This window comes from Bos indicus, chromosome 22 (assembly GCF_029378745.1).
Source record: "Bos indicus isolate NIAB-ARS_2022 breed Sahiwal x Tharparkar chromosome 22, NIAB-ARS_B.indTharparkar_mat_pri_1.0, whole genome shotgun sequence".
Taxonomy (NCBI): Eukaryota; Metazoa; Chordata; class Mammalia; order Artiodactyla; family Bovidae; genus Bos; species Bos indicus.
The window spans coordinates 35,657,911-35,681,021 of NC_091781.1; the positions used below are offsets into that span (position 1 = coordinate 35,657,911).

The window sequence follows — 23,111 nt, forward strand, 5'->3', positions numbered from 1 at the left end:
AGTAGTGAAAAAGACATCTCACTCTTACTAACTTCACAGAACTGTTAGAAAGTCAGAGGAGTGACATTTGTCATGTGTTTGTATCGTATGGGCACGGTGTAAGCCTCATAAATGTTAACCATTTTTGTTATGAGTGGAGAGGACCAGGCCAGAGGCCTTCAAACTGACCTCTGAGGATTTCAGTAGGTCTCTGGTGGCCCTCAGCAAAGGGAATGCCTCAGTGAACTCTCTCTTCCCACCTTAATGAGATTCATAAATCATGATTTCATGTATGATTTCCTTTGAAGAAAGCCTCTGTGATTCCACAGATTAAAAATCCCAAAGTTCCAAACCTATTCAGTTCAGTTCAGTTCAGTTCAGTCTCTCAGTCGTGTCCGACTCTTTGCGATACCATGAATTGCAGCACGCCAGGCCTCCCTGTCCATCGCCAACTCCTGGAGTTCACTCAAACTCACGTCCATTGAGTCGATGATGCCATCCAGCCATCTCATCCTCTGTCGTCCCCTTCTCCCCCTGCCCCAAGTCCCTCCCAGCATCAGACTCTTTTCCAATGAGTCAACTCTTCACATGAGGTGGCCAAAGTACTGGAGTTTCAGCTTTAGCATCATTCCTTCCAAAGAACACCCAGGACTGATCTCCTTTAGAATGGACTGGTTGGATCTCCTTGCAGTCCAAGGGACCTATTAGATAAGACCAAATCTGAGAAAGCAAGATAATAGAACATAGGGACTATGACATTGGGAATTTTGTGGTTAAGGGAAAGAAGGAAGGGAGGAGGGAATCAGCCTACCAGATCATGAGGTTTAACCATGCTCTATCAGTCTACATTCTCATCCAGCTCATTATGAGATGAGAATCCTGGGAAGATGTGTGATTATTTACCTTCATTCAAAATAGGAAGAGAAAAAGAAGAAAATAAGAAGAAAGAATGATTTTTATTTTATTACTTGGGAGTTTTCTTTTTTCCTGTTATCCAGTCCTTCAAAATTTTATAATTAAAAAAATTTTTTTTAATCACCTAAAAAAAGGAGGACAAATTTGAAGTTCAAGGTACTCTGCCTATTGTTCTAATTCATTTGCTATGGATGGTTTTTTTTAAAAGAAGTAATATTTTTCCAGTGATGTGCTTGAGTGCTAGTGTTTCCTCATACTACTGAAAATGATGAACAGAATTGATTTCAGGCATGCCGTGGTTCTGCAGGGACTTAGACTGGAAGCGTAGCTGGGGACCTTTGGCGATCAGATTTTAGAACAGACCCTGCCTTCCATTTCACCTATTCATAAAGCCAAGAGTAAGAGACTGGGTTGACTGCAAGTGACTTGGGCCAGTGCCCCAAAGTTGCCTCTTTCTGCTGAGTGGAAGAGCCACATTTATTTATTTTCAGAGCTGCATTTGACAGAGAAAATATGATCATGCATTAATGTGAATCTCTGGCCCCCAGTTCTTTTAATTTTGTATTATTAGTATTGAAAGCCATAATCCTAATAGTATCCTAACTGTTCCTTACACTTGGATTAATAATAATAATGATGATAATACCTATGGTTACTCACATGAATGGGCAGGGATTGCCTTTCTATTTTTATAGAAATAAAGAAAGAAATCAAGACAGGAAGGTAAGCCAATTAAAGTAAGGCCAAAGGTGACTAGGGTTTCAAGCCATTGTCCTACCTCTGATATACTGTCCCATTTTACACTTAGAATAGCAGCCCTTTGAGGTTGAGGTTTCCAGTACCCATTTTCCAGATGAGGAAACACAGAGCAATCAAGTAACTGTTACATGGCAGATCCAGGGTTTTGGGACTTGTAAGCCATCCAGGGCTATTTCTGTAGCTCGACCGTTGCTGCCTCCAAAGTTCTAGTAAGCAGGTTGGATGCAATTTTGCATAATTCAGTAATTGCAGAATCATGATTGTTCTCTGTGTAATTTTTCCCCTACTCAGATTCCAATTTAAGAAATGGGGAATGAAGCAAATGAGCACACCATTTCTTGATGCATCTGTGGTGTTACTATGGTTACATTTTGGCAAGATTTTCCATTTATTTTTTCCAGTGATTTATTGGACCTGACTGTGAGCTAAATGGCTTGATTTTAAGCTTATCACTCTGTAGGAATTGGGGCAAAAATGACCTCAGCCTTTTAAAAAACAGTGGAAAATAATATTTTGTCTTTGCTTATATAGAGCCATTGGTATTGATGTTTCATGTCTATGAAACCAATAAATCAGAAATTGAGAATGTGGAGAGAGATTTTTTTTTCACTAAAGAGAAAACAGGTAACATTTCATTTTATATTTCCTGCATAAAACAGGAAGGAAACTTGGAAGAGGTCTGTTTCTGAATCTGGCGCCGTGTGTGTGCCTTGGAACAGGGGTCCCGTGGGATTTGGTTATAGGCTTAGATGACTGGGGCCACACGTGTGTTTATTTTGGTTCTTTGGCCCATGTGACTGATAGAGCAGAGCTCAGTACCAAGCTGTCGTGCTCATGGGTGAGGAAGCCCTGGACCGAGTCACGGATCTTCCCAGTGATGTTGTTGACTGTGCCACAGGGAAATGAACTCCTGCAATCTATATTTTCCAGAACTTCCTGCTGCCGGTATTTCAGTACCTTTGGTCTTTTGAGAAGGGATGATCTCATGAGCAGGTGCTTGCGAGCTGGGGTAGACTTCCCTTTCTGTACATTTTAGGAGGCTCACATGTCACAAGAAATGAACAGATAAGGCTGTTTGTTCTCAAGTTTGTTTTAGTGTCACCATAGTGTAGTAGAACCTTCTGGGCACCATGATGGGTTTTGCCATTCAGAATTCCATTTTATCCTAGTTTTTTGGCAAAGACAGTGGAAGTTTTGCATCCGTATTTTCGGGTAAAAAAATGAAGTAACAAATGTAGTTTCCTCAAAATCATACCAGTTCTAATGCCGCATTACTCACTTCTCATCCAGAATTTACCCAGTTAAATTGTTCATTTAGTGCTATTTTTGCTATAGTCATTATTATTTTCTACTCCTCTTTTGTTTTGATTCAAAAACATTTTATTCCATAGTATGAAAAGGGTCATCATAGATAAAATTTAATTATATTATCATTGAAAATTATTCATTTCAGTTCATTTGCTCAGTTGTGTTTGACTCTTTGTGACCCCACAGACTGCAGCACACCAGGCTTTCCTGTCCATCACCAACTTCTAGAGCTTTCTTAAACTCATGTCCATGGAGTCGATGATGCCATCCAACCATCTCATCCTCTGTCATCCCCCTTCTCCTCCTGCCTTCAATCTTTCCTAGCATCACAGTCTTTTCTAATGAGTCAGTTTTTGACATCAGGTGGCTAAAGTATTGGAGCTTCAGCTTCAGCAACAGTCCTTCCAATGAGTATTCATGAGGAGTTCATGATCTGAGCCACAGTCAGCTCCCAGTCTTGTTTTTACTGACTGTATAGAGCTTCTCTATCTTTGGCTGCAAAGAATATAATCAGTCTGATTTTGGTATTGACCATTTGGTGATGTCCATGTGTAGAGTTGTCTCTTGTATTGTTGGAAGAGGGTATTTGCTATGACCAGTGTGTTCTCTTGGCAAAACTCTATTTGCCGTTGCCGTGCTTCATTCTGTCCTCCAAGACCAAACTTCCCTGTTACACCAGATATTTCTTGACTTCCTACTTTTGCATTCCAGTCCCCTATGAGGAAAGGACATCTTTTTTGGGTGTTAGTTCTAGAAGGTCTTATAGGTCATCATAGAACCGTTCAACTTCAGCTTTGTCAGCGTTAGTGGTTGGGGCGTAGACTTGAATTGCTGTTATACTGAATGGCTTGCCTTGGAAATGAACAGAGATCATTCTGTCATTTTTCAGATTGCTCCCAAGCACTGCATTTCAGACTCTTGTTGAGTATAAGGGCTACTCCATTTGTTCTAAGGGATTCTTGCCCACAATGGTAGATAGAATGGTCATCTGAATTAAATTCACCCATTCCGGTCCATTTTAGTTCGCTGATTCCTAAAATGTCAATGTTCACTCTTAAAATGTCCTGTTTGACCACTTTCAATTTATCTTGATTCATGGACCTAACATTCCAGGTTTCTATGCAATATTGTTCTTTACAGTATTGGACTTTATTTCCATCACTAATCACATCCACAACTGGGCATTGTTTTCGCTTTGGTTCTGTTTCTTCATTCTTTCTGGAGTTATTTTTCCACTCTTCTCCAGTAGCATATTGGGCACCTACCGACCTGGGGAGTTCATCTTTCAGTATCATATATTTTTTTTGCCTTTTCATACTGAAAATTACTACCACCTCCCCCCCCCACCCCAAATTACTGTGGAAAAAGAGAGAACTAGATGCAGAATGAGTCAGAAGCCTTGGTGTAAAATATGAGGGCTGTTCTATAACTGGTCAGCTTGGTCAGATAGCCTCTCTGAGTCTCTCTCTCTCTCTCTTTTTTTTTTTTTTTCTTAAATCTCTAGTAAAATGGAACTAGAAATATCTATCTCCAACATTGTCTCACCAAACACTGACAGCAGCCCCAAGAGATGGATCCATTGGAGGAGACAGAGGCTCAGAGAGATTGCTTCGAATCACACAGTTAGCAAGAGCATGGACAGGGTTTAACCAATTCTCTAACTCCTGTACTGGGTATAATTGACAGTAATGTGATTAGAGAAACCTGTTTGCAGTTCAAGAAGCAACCATTAGAACTGGACATGGAACAATAAACTGGTTCAAAATTAGGAAAGAGGAGAAGGAAATGGCAACCCACTCCAGTATTCTTGCCTAGAGAATCCCATGGACGGAGGAGCCTGGTTGAGGGACACAGGAGCCCTCTATGTTTCCCCCTTTGCCTGACAAAGCAATAAAGCTATTCTTAAAAAAAAAAAAAAATTTGGAAAGAGTATGTATGTCAAGGCTGTGTATTGTTACCCTGCTTATTTAACTTATATGCAGAGTACATCATGTGAAATGCTGGGCTGAATGAAGCACAAACTGGAATCCAGATTGCAGGGAGAAATATAAATAATCCCCAATATGCAGATGATACCACCCTTATGGCTGGAAAGTGAAGAGGAACTAACTAAAGAGCCTTTGATGAGGGTGAAAGAGGAGAGTGAAAAAGCTGGCTTAAAACTCAACAATCAGAAAAATAAGATCATGGCATCCGGTCCTACCACTTCATCACTTCATGGCAAATAGATGGGGAAACAATGACACTGTTATTTTCTTGGGCTCCAAAAGCACTGCAGATAGTGACTGCAGCCTTGAAATTAAAAAACACTTGCTCCTTGTAAGAAAAGCTATGGCAAGCCAGAACAGCATATTAAAAAGCAGAGGCATTAATTTACCAACAAATGTTTGTCTAGTCAGCGCCATAGTTTTTTTAATAGTCATGTATGGATGTGAGAGTTGGACTATAAAGAAAGCTGAGCCCTGAAGCATTGGTGCTTTTGAACTGTGGTGTTGGAGAAGACTGTTGAGAGTCTGTTGGACTGCAAGGAGTTCAAACCAGTCAACCCTAAAGGAAATCAATCCTGAATATTCATTGTAAGGACTGATCTGAAGCTGCAACTCCAATACTTTGGCCACCTGATGCGAAAAGCTGACTCATTAGAAAAGACCCTGATGCTGGGAAAGATTGAGGCCGGAGGAGAAGAGAATGACAGAGGACCTAATGGTTGGATGGAATCTCTGATTCAATGGACATGAGTTTGAGCAAGCTCCTGGAGATGGCGGTGAACAGGAAAGCCTGGCATGCTGCAGTCTATGGGGTCGCAAAGAGTCAGACACGACTGAGAGACTAAACAACAATGATGTGATTAGAGCAGTATACCATGGACCACTGAGATTGAAAGAAGAAAGAAAGAAAAACCTCACTGTTGAATTATAAATGTTTAAAATCATAGAGTTTTATGTCTTGGGGGTGGGAAGCTAGATAAGTCATTGTATCTAAGAAATAAGCGTCTTCTCTCTGATTTTCATGTATTTCACTGATGTGTAGTATTGAATTTTAATAACTGCTTAATGATTATTTAGCTTTTAAAAAATCACTGTAGGAATCTCTTGAGATATATCAGTGGTCTACTCATGGAAAACCACCTTAAGATAAATGGATCTTTTAAAAAAGAATTTTAAAAATTTTCAGCTGTCTTGGGTCTTCCTTGCTGCATGAGCTTGTCTCTAGTTGCAGTGAATGGGGGCTATTCTGTAGTTGCAATGAGCAGGCTTCATTGGTTTTATCTCAGTAATTGTGGTTCCCGGGCTCTAGGGCACAGGCTCAATGGTTGTGGTGCACAGGCTTAGTTGCTCCTCAGCATGTGGGATCTTCCTGAACCAGGAATCCAATCCGCAGGCAGATTCTTTACCACTGAGCTCCAGGGGGATCCCCAATAAGTGGATTTCAAATGCATGTAAACATCATCAGTGTTGCTGACTTCTGTCATTCCTCAGAATCATCTGGTTAATATTTCTGTCTCCTGCCCCTCAAATCCTGCTTACATTCCCAATCCCCTTCCCCTAAATTCTTTAGTCATACAAACTTTGTCCATTTCTCAAATATGCTTGATATCTTCTTATAACTGGGTATAAATTATTGTCTCTTTTCTCTCCATCTTTCCATCTAACCAGTTCATAAGCTTCTTGTAAGCTCTAGTCTAGATGCTGCTACCTCCAGGAAGGCCTCCGTAGATTGTGCCCACCGCCTTCCTCACTGCTCCCCCAGCCCCGCCACCCCATTTGACCACGTACCCTGCCTGCTGTATATCTATCTGTTCTTTTAGAATCCTACTCTTCTGAGGCCAGCGACTGGATCTACCTCAGTGATCAGCCCACACCTGGCTGGCTGAGTTTCTGGAACATGGGATAAATATCTATTGATTGAAAGAACTAGTGAAGAGATGGATAGAGACCCACTTTGTTTTTCTTGTTTTATTATTTTTTTTCTTCATTACTTAACATTTTGGGGAATCAGCAGAGCTACTCTTGCCATAAAACTCTCAGAATAAAGGGCAGCTCAGCGGCTTGAGCTCTGAGTTGGCTGATGAAGACTCCACTGATTACATGACTGAGAATCTAAACCCAGAAAGTCCAGGCTCCTGGTGAGCTTGGAGCTGGAGTGCCCATTCACAGCCCCTCCTAATTACAGTCTAGATATCACTGCACTTCCTGCAATGATAGCCATTCTGCTTTATGACTTCTTGTCTTAGCTGATGTGACAACATCTGAGATTCTTGTTTTGGAATGGCTGCTTTGCCCGTGAAGATAAATGCGTTACCTGACAGGGCTTGTCATTTACTCTACTGCTGCTGTCAAAACGAGATACAACTCATCTAGGAGTCTCAGGGCTCTGGAATGCCGAAGTCCACCCCTCCTGTTCCTTCTCCCTTCTCTGGGCTCAATAGAGATTGAACACCTCTTTCTTTTCAAGCAGAGGTCATTTGAAAGAGGAAAGGATAAGTCAGTTTTTTCTGTAGCTTAACATGTTGATCAAGGCTCTCCCTGATACTGAGATCATTGCAACCTGTAAGAGGCATTGATCATTGACTTAAAGGAGTTTACAAAGGAATTAAACATCTTTGATCTCTAAGATTATTTAAATCTAATGTGGTAAACATAGGTGATCCTGCTTTTTATTTGTAGTGGTGGTAGATTTTAATGGGCATGTTAGCATCTGCTAACCAACAGTTGATGTGTTTATTATTTTGAATGTGACTGTGATGTCAGGACCATAAGTTACCCTTGGTGTTATTCAAATGTGTTAGTTTCTCTTAAGCATAGCTGTTTCCAGTACTTCTTGCCTGGAACTAACTCATTTTTCATTTACAGCTGATGATACTAACTAGACCAGTTTATCAGCAAGAGGCCAGGATAAAGAACTGGGTATAGGAACTTTGCTTCTTTCTTGGACTGTACATCTCTGTGTTTAGGTTGTGTTTGACACAAGTAGAAGGCTTCAGATTTTCATTCATGATGTAGACAGTTCTGTAAGCAACCCCAGGACTAATTAGATGAAAGTCACTAGAAATGTTCTCACTGTGACTATTTCCCTTTTCCTCTTACCAGTTAGTGATGGCTGATATTGAAGGATCACTTTAGTCTTTACCAAGCCCAGCCTTGTTGCAAAACTCTGACTAGTAACAGTTATAACAGCTCTCCAAGTGCTCTCTTTTGTGCTCATACTGTGTCCCACAAGCCTTGCCATAATGCTGATACATAGGCTGTCTCTCACTCTGGGCTCAAAAAAAAAAAAAAACCAGTCTACTGAGGACCTGAACTCAAGCTCACTGCACTGGTAGACCCTCCCCCTTTTCTATTCAGTTGCAAATGTTTGTTGCCCACAATCTTATCAGTGTATGTCCTCATCCCTTCTCCATCACTTCCCCACTTTTTTTCTCCTCTTCCATTCTACCCATCAGTCCTGTATTTTACCATGTGCTCCTAGCTGGTCTGAGGTCTGGAGACTCCCATTACCCACTGGCCCATCCCTTACTGCCTATGCCTGTCCTTTCTTTCTTTCTCCATCAGATCTTACTTGTTCTACATTGGTTTCCCATGGGGCTGTCCAATAAGAAGCCAAGAATTATAATAAAGAAGTGAATGGTTCATATGATGGTACAGAGTTCTCTCTTACATAATACTTATATCTTAACACATATAAGTTTAAACTGATGCTTCTGTAAACATCCTATAAAATGGGATATTCTGGCAACAAGGGATGTTCATAGGTAGGGATGAATTCTTAGGGTTTTGATTTGTTTTTGTACTTTTTCTAGGTTTAACACAGTATGGTATACACAGAAGATATTTTAAACATAGGCTTGTCTATGTCAAGGGGATTTCCCCCACTGCTGGCTGTTTCACTTCTCAGATGTATGAATTTTCCCATTTCATCAAGTACAAGCTGAGAAGGTAAAGCAATAGTAGGCAAGGAGTTTTGTGCCAAATTAAAAGCTGGCTTAAAGCTCAACATTCAGAAAACTAAGATCATGGCATCTGGTCCCATCACTTTGTGGCAAATAGATGGGGAAACAGTGGAAACAGTGGCTGACTTTATTTTTTGGGCTCCAAAATCACTGCAGATGGTGATTGCAGCCATGAAATTAATATATGCTTACTTCTTGGAAGGAAAGTTATGACCAACCTAGATAGCTTATTAAAAAGCAGAGACATTACTTTGCCAACAAAGGTCCGTCTAGTCAAGGCTATGGTTTTTCCAGTGGTCATGTATGGATGTGAGGGTTGGACTATAAAGAAAGCTGAGCACTGAAGAATTGATGCTTTTGAACTGTAGTGTTGGAGAAGACTCTTGAGAGTCCCTTGGACTGCAAGAAGTTCCAACCAGTCCATCCTAAAGGAGATCAGTCTTGGGTGTTCATTGGAAGGACTGATGTTGAAGCTGAAACTCCAATACTTTGGCCACCTGATGTGAAGAGCTGACTCATTGGAAAAGACCCTGATGCTGGGAAAGATTGACGGCAGGAGGAGAAGGGGACGACAGAGGATGAGATGGTTGGATGGCATCACCGACTTGATGGATATGTGTTTAGGTGAACTCCGGGAGTTGGTGATGGACAGGGAGGCCTGGCGTGCTGCGGTTCATGGTGTCGCAAAGAGTCGGACACGACTGAATGACTGAACTGATTAGGGAAAAAACAAAAACAAAAAACTTGTTTCTTAGGTGTAATCTAGATTTAGAGTTATCCCATCAGTGAGTTCATGAGAAAAACTTGGACATTCCTGATCTGGATGTTCTCTCTTCTTCTTGGGGCTAGATCTTCACGTGTGCTGGGCTTTCTGCTATGCCGGACCAGAGAGGCTGGCAGGACCCTAACCAGTGCTGTTGACTTGGGTTCTTTGAGACTCCGTTTCCTCATTACCTGTGTTGATGTTTCTGAGGTACCTAAGCCCCCCGCAGTGATCATGGCAGTTCATAGATCCTCTATTTAAGGGTCCTCTTTGTATAAGTTTTTTGTTTTGTTTTGGTTGTACCGTGTGGCTTGCAAGATCTGTTTCCCCACCAGGGATGGAACCTGGGCCATGATAGTGAAAGACCAGAATTCTAACCCCTGGGCCACCAGGGAAGTACCAAAGGTCCTCTGTGTAAAGTAGTCTTCTTTCTTCCAGACCCTTTTCCCTTTCCTTTCTAACATGACTCTTCAAGTTCAGCTGTTTTCCCTTTTCTCATGTTGTCATTAGACTTTGGGCTTTATGTATATGGTTCTCTGTTTTATGATTTTTATAATTTTTTTTGCAGGGTGGGGGGTGGAGAACAAGCTAAGTTTAAAGAAAAAAGATTCTCCAATGTTTGTTGAGTAACAACCCAATATTCAGTGTTAGGTAAGAACATAGTGGAGATTAATGATTGGCTCATTTAGCCTATAATAGGCACACTTGAAATAGCACATTCTCTGCATATCCCCAGCATCAGCTAGTTCCCTAATGTTCTTTCTTCTTTGTATTTATTATTATATGTTGTTAACTGTAATTGCCATTGCATATTTGGTGAGTGGATGGAGTCATATTGGAAAAAAAAAATGAAAAACTATGAACTTAAAGGCTCATTACACTAGATTTGATTTATATGTGTCTGTTAATAGACTCATATAAACATGGTTTGGCTGGTGTTCTTTATTCTAAGGTTCTCAGGAGTGTAGAACAAGGAAAAGCCATAGGAGTTTAGATTTAAGTTTAATTACAGTTGATGGAATTTCTGATCTTCTTGTGAAAACATGTTAGACCAACCTTATTGCTTAATAATAACATCTGTCATTAATCGAGTATTTACCATTACGTACCAGGTACTGTGCCCAGTGATTTACAAGTTTTGTCTCTTTTATCCTTCACCAGACTCTGAAAGGCATGATGTTACCATCCCTGTTTTAGGAGCATGGAACGAGGAGCTTATAAGTGACTTGTTCAAGATAAGCAGTTTAATAATGATGGAACCCAGATTCAAATCCAGTACTAACCTCCCTTGAGAGGCCATGCTCTTGGTTTATATCTCTGGGTTCAGTCACCTTAAAGACCAGTTTTTAAATTAATGTATTGAATTTAAAAGAGTCTTAATAACATATAGATTAGTCCTTGGCTGGATGTAGGATGCTAGCATATCTGTTTGGCAGCCATGTTAATTTATTTAATTGCTTCATAATTTTAGCTGACATTTTTCATCAAGATTTGTTGAAATTATAAAGCAATTTCCATAGAAACTTATGTAGGGACAGGGAAGTTTCACAGTATCCTTACCACTTAGTTATTTTAAGAATAGATCTGATGAAATTTTAGTAATTTTAGATTTAGGAAGAATCATTTAAGAGAATGACATACAATATATATTTAAAGAAATCTTGTATCAAAAGTGTTTTATAAAACTATGTACAAATAAAATTTCTAGCTTCTCTAATGGATAATGGGCACTTATGATGAGATCCAAGTAAGAACACTTCACCAGTTATGCTATGTTAAGGTTACCTAAAGTCTCTATGAAATGAGCTACCCACAGTTTAAACAATAAGAAAATGTCACTTTTGTTAGTTTCATTCATGATAAGAATAAAGTAGACTTATGACCTGCTTGACATATTGCCTATTGCATTTAAATTTTAACCAAATATACATCTCTATTTTGGGAAAATACACTGTAATGTTTTTAGGGATATAGGGCCATGGTGAATGCAGCTTACTTTCACATGGCTACAAAACATTAGAAATGGTTAAAATTTTGTATTATTCTTATTCTTACAAATTTCTATAAATATGCAATTATTTCCAAATAAAAGTATTTTTAAAACAGTTCAGTTCAGTCACTCATTTGTGTCCGACTCTTTGTGACCCCATAGACTGCAGCACACCAGGCTTTCCTGTCCATCACCAAGTCCCGGGGCCTACTGAAACTCATGTCCATCACGTTGGTGACGCCATCAACCGTCTCATCCTTTGTCATCCCCTTCTCCTCCCACCTTCATCTTTCCCAGCATCAGGGTCTTTTCCAAAAGTCAGTTCTTTGCATCAGGTGGCCAAAGTATTGGAGCTTCAGGTTCAGCATCAGTCCTTCCAATGAATATTCAGAACCGATTTCCTTTAGGATGGATCTCCTTGCAATCCAAGGGACTCTCAAGAGTCTTCTCCAACACCACAGTTCAAAAGCATCAGTTTTTCGGTACTCAGCTTTCTTTATGGTCCAACTCTCACATCCATACACGGCTACTGGAAAAACCATAGCTTTGACTAGATGGACCTTTGTCGGCAAAGTAATGTCTCTGTTTTTTAATATGCTGTCTAGGTTTGTCGTAGCTTTTCTTCCAAGGAGCAAGTGTCATGGTTTCATGGTTGCAGTCACCATCTGCAGTGATTTTGGAGCCCCCCAAAATAAAGTCTCTGTTTCCAGTGTTTCCCCATCTATTTACCCATACCAAAAGTTTTTTTAAAAAAACAAATGTAGTTTTTGGAAAAGGGGATTATATATTAGTGTTATATTTTTGTTTTTCCAGATTATTAATGTTTTTAACATAACATTGAGATTTTGTTAGTACTTTGATAGATCTTATTTATTAAACTATAGCGGGACTAGCCTGAGACATTGTGCATATATTAAAACAAAAACCCAACACTTACGGAATACCAAATACATGCTAGGTGTTGTAGTTTTAGTTTCTTATTTAACCTTTGCGGAAAAACTGTGGGTATAAAGTAATTGTTATTGTAAATAACAATTTACGTAAATGAGTTTCCTCATTTACGGATGAGGAAACTGAGACTTGGTAAGGTTAATACTTTGTCTTAAAATTGTCGAGTCGAACTGCAACCGAGGCACTCGCCATGGATGCTAATGCTGCCAGTAGTAGCCACCACATTTTCTTCACTCAGACTGTGTGCATAGATTCATATACACAGACTCAATATATTTAGGAAATAAGCTAGGAAGAATTCTTTTAAATGGATCCTAAGTATCTGCTAATGGCATTCTAGATTACTATGAGTATAATTATCATCATTAGAATTCTTACCGTATATTGAGCGCTTGCAAGGTGCTAGGTATTATCTTATATTTGTGTAATAGCTCATTTAATCCTCACAGTAGCCTTGTATGTATATGTTATTACTCTCCACATTTAGGGAAACTGAGGAACAAGGTGATTGGCTACCTTGCTGAAGATGTCATGGTGAAGGTAGAACGGTGTTGTCTTGTTCTAAAAGTTTCCTTCTTAGCCCGTGGCTCATATTGCCTGCTATTTATAAAACCTGGAGAACATTAGAAAAAAAAAAAGGAAAATAATCAGTAATTCAACATACTCCTTCTTTTTTGGAGAACAGAGGAACTATTTTTTCATACTCTTTTTTTGGTGGGGGAATGGGGGTATTAGGTCCATGACCAGGAATTGATCTCACTCCACAACAGTGAAAGTGTGGAGTCCTAATCACTGAACTGACAGGAAACTCCCTGTTTTTCAAGAAAATATGTCTTAGTCTTATATTCGATCAAAGCTACCACATTATACAATTCCAGGGGGCACTATTCAGTTTATAATCTATGTAAATGGTGCCCTGGGTTGTGGGCAGCACCCTGACTGCCTGGCTTTATGTCGTGGTTGAGTTCCAGTAGTAGATACTCAGCTAGCCTGAAAGAGAACCAGTTGCCATTCATTTGGGATGCATGCGTCTCATTCATGGTAAAACGGTACCTTACTCCTATGAGGGTAATACCCACCAGATACTTGAACACCAGAAGCCTAATCCAGTCCAATTACAAGATCTCTTCATCCTTAATTCTGCTAATTAAAGGTTTGAGACAGTACTGGAATTGAATCTTTTAGGGTAGAAGCTGATATTTCTTTCATTTATCCTGCCTTCATTCATTTGCTCTAACTATTCACACAGCCATTCTCCATTTATTTCATGTATCTGTCTATTCAGCAAGCATGTATTGAATACTACTGTGAGCAGGTCACCATGATAGACGCTCAACATTTAGGGGGGAAACTGGTTACCTTTCCTGCTTTCAGGGAGTTTATAGCATAGTGGGCAACCACTGTAACAAAGAGACAGCTGTAAGAGAGTGAAGTAAATCCCATGGTAGGGTAAGCCCAGGACTACATGACATACAAGGACAGACACCAAGCTCAGTCTTGAGACCAATGAATCGGTGTGACCAGGACGTGAAATAAATCCCCAAACTGAAGACATAAGGAAAAGGAGTGGAATACCTTTCCTAGGAAGAATCAGGAAATATCGACTCATGTAACCACGGGCAAGTGACTAACATCTCCGGGCTTAATTCCTCTTTAAAAAGGAGTATGTTTATTAGGGGTATAATTGACTTGTTAAGCATCTTAATATCCCAGGCCCAGTCTCAAGATAATATAGTCCTTTGTACAGTGCTCTCTCCTGAGGACTCTTCAAGAATAGACTGCTTAGAGTTTTGTTTCTTCTGAAATGTTTAAAAGTAACAACAACAAAACCCAGTGCCACAGTAAAAGATAGGACGTGGTTTTAATGCTTGCATTTACTTAATCCTTTTAGCATACACATAACAATGCAGTATGATAGGGCCGTTCACTAACTGCAAGATGCATAAAACATTAACTCAAGGTATATTAAAGGCAGTAGAGTCTAGTAAAAGACTCCAAGTCCAAATACATTTCTTTTAGTGTATCTTTGTCACTGTAGACATAACTTTATTTGATGATAACAAAAGTCTAATTTTAAGGCCCTTTGTGAATAGTAGACGTGGATTAAAGACCTTGCCCCTTTGCCTCCTTGGCAATCCCAGTAGATATAGGATGCTATGAGATGAGATAGGGGCATCCCTGATAGCTCGGTTGGTAAAGAATCTGCTGCAGTGCAAGAGACTATGGTTTGACTCTTGTGTCGGGAAGATCCGCTGGAGAAGGAGTAGACCACCCACTCCAGTATTCTTGGGCTTCCCTTGTGGTTCAGCTGGTAGAGAATCCACCTGCAATGCAGGAGACCTGGGTTTGATCCATGGGTTGGGAAGATCTCCCAGAGAAGGGAAAAGCTACCCACTCCAGTATTCTGGCCTGAAGAATTCCAAGGACCGCATAGTCCATGGAGTCACAAAGAGTGGGACACAACTGAGCGACTTTCTAAAACCAGTTTGAACATCTGGAAGTTCACGGTTCACGTACTGCTGAAGCCTGGCTTGGAGAATTTTGAGCATTACTTTACTAGCATGTGAGATGAGTGCAATTGTGCGGTAGTTTGAGCATTCTTTGACATTGCCTTTCTTTGGGATTCGAATGAAAACTGACCTTTTCCAGTCCTGTGGCCACTGCTGAGTTTTCCAAATTTGTTGGCATATTGAGTGCAGCACTTTCACAGCATCATCTTTCAGGATTTGAAATAGCTCCACTGGAATTCCATCGCCTCCACTAGCTTTGTTTGTAGTGAAGCTTTCTAAGGCCCACTTGACTTCACATTCCAGGATGTCTGGCTGTAGGTGACTTATCACACTATCGTGATTATCTTGGTCGTGAAGCTCTTTTTTGTACAGATCTTCTGTGTATTCTTGCCACCTCTTAATATGTTCTGCTTCTGTTAGGTCCATACCATTTCTGTCCTTTATTGTGCCCATCTTTGCATGAAATGTTCCCTTGGTATCTCTGATTCTCTTGAAGAGATCTCTAGTCTTCCCCATTCTGTTGTTTTCCTCTATTTCTTTGCATTGATCACTGAGGAAGGCTTTCTTATCTCTCCTTGCTATTCTTTGAAACTCTGCATTCAGATGCTTATATCTTTCCTTTTCTCCTTTGCTTTTCGCTACTCTTCTTTTCACAGCTATTTGTAAGTCCTCCTCAGACAGCCATTTTGGTTTTTTTGCATTTCTTTTCCATGGGGATGGTCTTGATCCCTGTCTCCTGTACAGTGTCAGGAACCTCTGTCCATAGTTCATCAGGCACTCTGTCTATCAGATCTAGTCCCTTAAATCTATTTCTCACTTCCACTGTATAATCATAAGGGATTTGATTTAGGTCATACCTGAATGGTCTAGTGGTTTTCCCCACTTTCTTCAATTTAAGTCTGAATTTGGCAATAAGGAGTTCATGATCTGAGCCACAGTCAGCTCCTGGTCTTGTTTTTGCTCCATCTTTGGCTCCAAAGAATATAATCAGTCTGATTTCAGAGGAACCAGAGATCAAATTGCCAACATCTGCTGGATCATGGAAAAAGCAAGAGAGTTCCAGAAAAACATCTATTTCTGCTTTATTGACTATGCCAAAGCCTTTGACTGTGTGGATCACAGTAAACTGTGGAAAATTCTGAAAGAGATGGGAATACCAGACCATCTGACCTGCCTCTTGAGAAACCTATATGCAGGTCAGGAAGCAACAGTTAGAACTGGACAGGAAACAACTGAGTGGTTCCAAATAGGAAAAGGAATACGTCAAGGCTGTATATTGTCACCCTGCTTATTTAAATTATATGCAGAGTACATCATGAGAAATGCTGGGCTTGAAGAAGCATCCTATAAAACCATCCTATAAAAGAAACATCCTATAAAACCATCAGATGCACTGAAATTTGGCCTAAGTTCTGATGGTTTGGTGCATGACTGTAAATAAGTCTGAGGATCTACATGTTTTTGCCCTAGTGAATAGAAGTTTGTGACTAATAGAGGTTCTGTTGAATTTCAAGTTTGCTGCTTAATGTGGTCCTCCCATGCAGGCCACCTGCTAGAAGGTGGGCATTCAGCTTCCTTCATTACACTGGAATCAGACACCCCGTGCAAATCCACCATCATCTGGGATCCTTTGGAAGAATTTCGTACCTTCTGACTGTAGATGTGGATGATTTGCAGAAGCAAACTGTTCGGTTCGGTTCAGTTCAGTCGCTCAGTCGTGTCCGACTCTTAGCGACCCCATGAATCGCAGCACACCAGGCCTCCCTGTCCATCACCAACTCCCGGAGTTCACTGAGACTCACCTCCATCGAGTTGTGATGCCATCCAGCCATCTCATCCTCTGTCGTCCCCTTCTCTTCCTGCCCCCAATCCCTCCCATCATCAGACTCTTTTCCAATGAGTCAACTCTTCGCATGAGGTGGCCAAAGTACTGGAGTTTCAGCTTTAGCATCATTCCTTCCAAAGAAATCCCAGGGCTGATCTCCTTTAGAATGGACTGGTTGGATCTCCTTGCAGTCCAAGGGACTCTCAAGAGTCTTCTCCAACACCACAGTTCAAAAGCATCAATTCTTCAGTGCTCAGCCTTCTTCACAGTCCAACTCTCACATCCATACATGACCACTGAAAAAACCATAGCCTTGACTAGACGGACCTTTGTTGGCAAAATTATGTCTCTGCTTTTGAATATGCTATCTAGGTTGGTCATAGCCTTCCTTCCAAGGAGTAAGCGTCTTTTAATTTCATGGCTGCAATCACCATCTGCAGTGATTTTGGAGCCCCCAAAAATAAAGTCTGACACTGTTTCCACTGTTCCCCATCTACTTCCCATGAAGTGATGGGACCGGATGCCATGATCTTCGTTTTCTGAATGTTGAGCTTTAAGCCAACTTTTTCACTCTCCACTTTCACTTTCATCAAGAGGCTTTTTAGTTCCTCTTCACTTTCTGCCATAAGTGTGGTGTCATCTGCATATCTGAGGTTATTGATATTTCTCCCGGCAATCTTGATTCCAGCTTGTGCTTCTTCCAGTCCAGCGTTTCTCATGATGTACTCTGCATATAAGTTAAATAAGCAGGGTGACAATATACAGCCTTGATGTATTCCTTTTCCTGTTTGGAACCAGTCTGTTGTTCCATGTCCAGTTCTAACTGTTGCTTCCTGACCTGCACACAGATTTCTCAAGAGGCAGGTCAGGTGGTCTGGTATTCCCATCTCTTTCAGAATTTTCCACAGTTTATTGTGATCCACACAGTCAAAGTTGTCTGGGGAGGCCTTACAAATAGCTGTGAAAAGAAGAGAAGCCAAAAGCAAAGGAGAAAAGGAAAGATATAAGCATCTGAATGCAGAGTTCCAAAGAATAGCAAGAAGAGATAAGAAAGCAAGCTATTAGATACAACTAAAAAAATGATATCTTTAGAGAACATGGAGCAGTTAAAAAAAATAATTTGATATAATACTTGCTGTTGTGTTCTGAATTCATGTTGTATACTTCAGGGGCCTGGCCTGCCATGACCTGTCAGCCTTCTTTCTCCTTTCCTCTGTTCTTTCCTTCCCTCCATTGTCCTTCCCACCCTCCATTTCCTACCCCCTCTTTCTTTTCTTTCCTTCTACCACAAACTGTCTTATTTCTTCCCCTTGTTCCAAACTCTGACAGTAGAGCAGTCCATAGCCATTATTGGAGCTATGTGTACATGGGTTCTAACAGAGACCCTAAAAAAAAGTTAAGGTAGAAAACAAATAAAACATCTATAATAAATTATATAAATCCTAAATTCATAGCTCGCTGAATTTTTGTGCACATTCACGTTCATACCCCCACCCCCATGTCTATGCAACCATTACACAGATCAACATGGAGAGCACTGAGCGTTCCAGCAGGTCCCTCATGTCTCCTCTCATGATTGTGACTTAAGTGCCCTGGATTGTTTGGTCTGTTGTTGAATTTCCTATAAACAGAATCATACAATGTGTATTATTTTGTTCTAACTCCTTTTTCTTCCGTAGTGTTTGCATGTAACAGCAGCAGTAGTTTGGGTTTTTGTTGTTTTTGTGCTGAGTCTTGCATTGTGTGACTATAGCACCATCTTTATCCATTTTTCTGTTGATTTAAACTATCTCCCAGTTTTAGCTTACTTACTGCTGGGAACATTCTTATGTAAGGGGATGTGTGTACTCATTTCACACCCAGAATTGTTGGCATATGTGTAGGCATATGCAGCCATAAGCAGTTCCCTGTAACAGAGATCGTCACAGTTTCCAAAGTGATTGTTCCGATTTGCACCAGTACTTCCATGCGTGAGAGCTCCAGTTGCTCCTCATCCTCGCTGACATTTCCTATTGTCAGTCTTTTAGATTTTTCATCCTCCTGGTAGATGTGCCATGGTATTTCATTATCATTTGAATTTTCATTTTTTTTAAATATATAATGATATTAAGCATATTTTCAAATGTTTATTGTCTACTTGGGGACCTTCTTTTGTGAAATACAATTGAAATCCTTTCCCATTTTTCTTTTTAATTGGGTAGTTTGTCTTTTTATTGCTGATTGGTAGAAGAAGCTGGGTTTTAAACCCTGACTCTGCTGCTTATTAGATGTGCTTGGAAAGGTTGCCTCACCTTTTTGAGTTTCATCTATAGGATTGGGCCAGTAACACCTATTTTATAGGTTGAGGTGAGAGTGACTTGAAGAATTGTATGTTAATTTCTAGTAATATACATTAGTATGCCTGTGTTTCCAAGCACAGAAAAGGCATGGGTGACTTATACCTAAACTGAAAAAAAGTCTGTTCTGCTATCAGGTGAACAGCCTATTGAGATATTTTAAATACCTTTCTTTTTCTTTCCCAGTATTCTGTTCTATTTTTTATACTTACATAACAAAAGGGAAGACAGTGCCCATGTGCATAATACACTATAGGCCAAAGTGACTTATCTCCTACAAAAGAACACTGGAAGTTGTATCTGTTCTCCTAAGAAGTCTGTGCTTGCAACTGGGACAAGTGAGAACCAAGAGAGTTTCTGAAAAGGAGAGAATAAGATAAAATGCAGATGTAGGACCCAATTAAAGAAATCTGCCTGCCCCGGGTAGTGGTGGGAAGCATGTCTTTTATTTCCTTTTTCTTCCTAGTCAGCCAGTTTCTTGAGACTTTGCTTTCTCATTTGCAAAATAGGAATAACAATACTTTTCTTAAAGGGTGATTCAGGTGGCCTGGAGCCATCTTGATCTCCTGTAAGCACTTCACATCTGGACAAAGCGGGGATGGGTCATGGGCTTGGTGATTGTGCTGGCCATGATGGGGATAGTGGTGATGGTATTAAAGATACTGAAGGGATGACTTATATTAGCAGACTTGTTTACAGCCCACGTGAAAGGCTGTTTTGGGGCAGACAATAGCAGTTTCAGGAAGTAGGTGGGAAGGCTAGAAAAGAGCAAAGAATCCTCTGTTCTGAGAGGAATTAGCATAGGTTGCCCATTTGTACACCAGATTTGTGTGTGTTGAAGATGACCTGGGCATCCCAAACCATATTACTGTGATAGATTATTTATTCCTAAAAATATCAAAATCAGAATATCCTAATGGTATAGGCAGTTATTGAAACTCGCCTTGAATACCTGTGTCAACATTGAGCAGACCTTATTTCAAGGGAACTTCCTGGAAAATCAGTCCTCTTCAGTTTTCAGGATGCTGAAGAGGCACAGGGTTGTGACTGCTTAGTCAACATGAGCTTCGGTTGTGGATGGAACTGGTTTGACTCACCACCCCTCCACTCTGTGGCTCTGTGATCTCAGATAAATTACTTGCCTGAGATTTCCTAGTTTATAAAATTGGGACAGTAGTATCATCCCAATAGAACTGTGGTGAGAGTTATGTGACATAAGACATAAGAAGCACCAAGAGAGGTCCTGGCAAGTAATAGTTGCTCAAACTGCAGAAATATATTCATGTATCTGATGAGTAGATGTGCATGCTTTATTTCTATACAACTGTTTAGTGAGCAGAGTGGAGTGGTGCAGAGGAGGACGAAAGGGTCTTTCGATGTAACTACTCTGCTGTACAAGAGGACTTGCTAGACCTCATCTCTGGGTTGTGGACAAAAATGGGCTTTCTTTTTTAAAAAAAAAAAAAAAAAGGCTTTCTTGCAAGGTTTGGTCTCTATAATTCTTCCACTATAATGTTTGATGTTAGAGCAATTACCATTGAGAAAAGTCTACCGTATAACTCACCTACTATCGAGGAGGCCATGTTGGACAATTTATACATAAGGCCCACTGATAGGTACTTTCAAATGCTGCATAGTGTAAGCTTAATTTATTCTCTCCTCCTCATTAACTCTGATCTGCTGAAAGCCCTTCAGCAGACTCTAAAGGTAGGATAGGCACCCTGCAAAGGACTAGTTGGCCTCCAAGGGCTAGTTTTTCTTTTATTGCCAGCTCTTGGGCTCTCCATCTCTGAGTCATTGCATATCTGCAAGAAGATAAGCACTCCCTGCAGTGGTGCATGGTCCCCAAGAAGCACAGTTGTCTTTCACAACAGACTCTCTGCAAAGTATCGAATCTGTATTTCATGCCCCCTTTACTCATTCACCGTGACAGATTTATTCAGAAGCCTTTTTGGCTGGTATATGAATGTAGTGAAAGGTTCTAACATGCACATGGTGAATATACTCTTGGGAGTCCTAATTTGTATCCTGAAGGCAGCAGGAGTCAAAAGACACAAAGATGATACTGTAGGTTCAATGTAAGTTTCGCAGTTTAAAGGAGGGAGAGATGTGGTCTTGTAAAGCAGGTCATTTGTAGAGAAATCTGGTCATAAAAATGTAAAGAGTCAGTTTTGACACCATCCTTTGTGCAGTTAAAGTCTGAAGTTCCTGAAACTTTGATCTTTGATAGCACCATTGCAGGATCCTTCTCCTATTAATTATCTTAAATTGTGTATTTTCATTGCATGAGCCATTTTCTTGTGTAATAGCTGGAAGCCTGATTTTTTTTTTTTTTTTTTTTGCATTTTTTTGGAAAACCTGTAAAAAATCTCGTTTGAGTCCCATCCAAGAATATGATCATCTTTCACACCTTGAAGAGAAGTAATGCTAGAATTATGACACTTTAATGTAAATGTTCAATGTCTATCCTATTTCCATTTCTTGTTGAAATTTACAGCCATAAGAATTCTATATATTTCCCCTTTGCTATTTGGCTCCTCCGTTGACTAACAAAAGCCAGAAAATTGTCAGTGGAGTTTTTGCTTCATAAAGGGTCTCTTCCTCACACTTCCGTGGAAATTTGAGTTAAATATCCAGCTGGAAAATACTATCTCAAGTTGATCTATATATTTTTTAATGCTGGAAATCCAAGTTTATTATAAGGAAAATACCCATTTCTTTGGGTATGTAAATACTCAAAGCTAAGTGATATGTCATTTGTCTTTGACATATGAAAGTTGTTATCTTTCATCCATAAGTCATGAAAAAACATGAACAATATAAACTCCAGTATCACTCTTATAAGTTGATCTTATATTCAGGCCCCTTGGTCACTTTAAAAAGCATCAGATATAATGAGATGCTTCTGATTTCCTTCCTAACCAATGCTGTTTTCCTTAATAACCAAAATATTTGTTATTTCTTATAATTAATGTCCATATCTGATTAAATATCATTTTCCAAACCGAACTTGGCTACAGAGTCTAAACAACACAGATTAAATTATTATCATTTGAAGAATATTTTTCATTTTTATCAGCATCTCACTTGGTTAGATAGCACCATTATTTCTTGATTCTCAAACAGTAAGAAATCAATATTTTTTTCTGTGATTGGCTGTTGTCGAACACAGATGTAGATGTTTATTGTGGTAGTTTTTTTTTTTTTTTTTTTTCTGGAAAGCTGTTAATTCAAAGATGTATTTTATAATTAATGATATCTTAGAAGTAAGAAAATTTTGGTATTATAAAAATTACCAGGCTACTGCTTTAACATTCTGGTCAGGCTTGCAAATCCAGCATTCAGAGACTATTTATTTAGTTCCTTAGGGATTTTTGCCTGCAATTAGAATACATTGCCATAAGGTGGCAATAATGGTACCCTCTTATCTACCCTCCATGTTCCAGTCAGAGAGACAGAAAATTTAGTCTCCAGTGAACACTTTAATTTTTTTTCACTTCAAATTCCTTTTTCTATTATGTAAGTGATGCATCTCAATTTTTTCATTAAAAACAAAAGCATCACAATGACTGTCAGCATCCTCTGTGACCATCCCACCCTCATGCTGTTTTCTTTTGTTTTCCCCAAAGGCAACCACAGATCACCATTTAAAACTGTCCTCTGGGATAGTTTCCTAATCATTCATAAATATATATACAAATCCACAGAAAATGGATAATACATAGTTGTGTGTGTGTGTTGATTACCATAAAGGGTACCACATTCTTCTTTGAAAGTCTTTATAAAATCTGCCCATAAAGCATCCTGGCCTGGGACATGTTTTTT

General features: G+C 39.8%; 1 protein-coding gene across 18 annotated transcripts in view; it reads left to right on the forward strand.

The window, feature by feature from the left end:
* MAGI1 (membrane associated guanylate kinase, WW and PDZ domain containing 1) overlaps nucleotides 1-23,111 on the forward strand; it is a 640,650-nt gene that overhangs the window by 377,937 nt on the left and 239,602 nt on the right. The gene's annotated exons all lie outside the window — the stretch shown is intronic.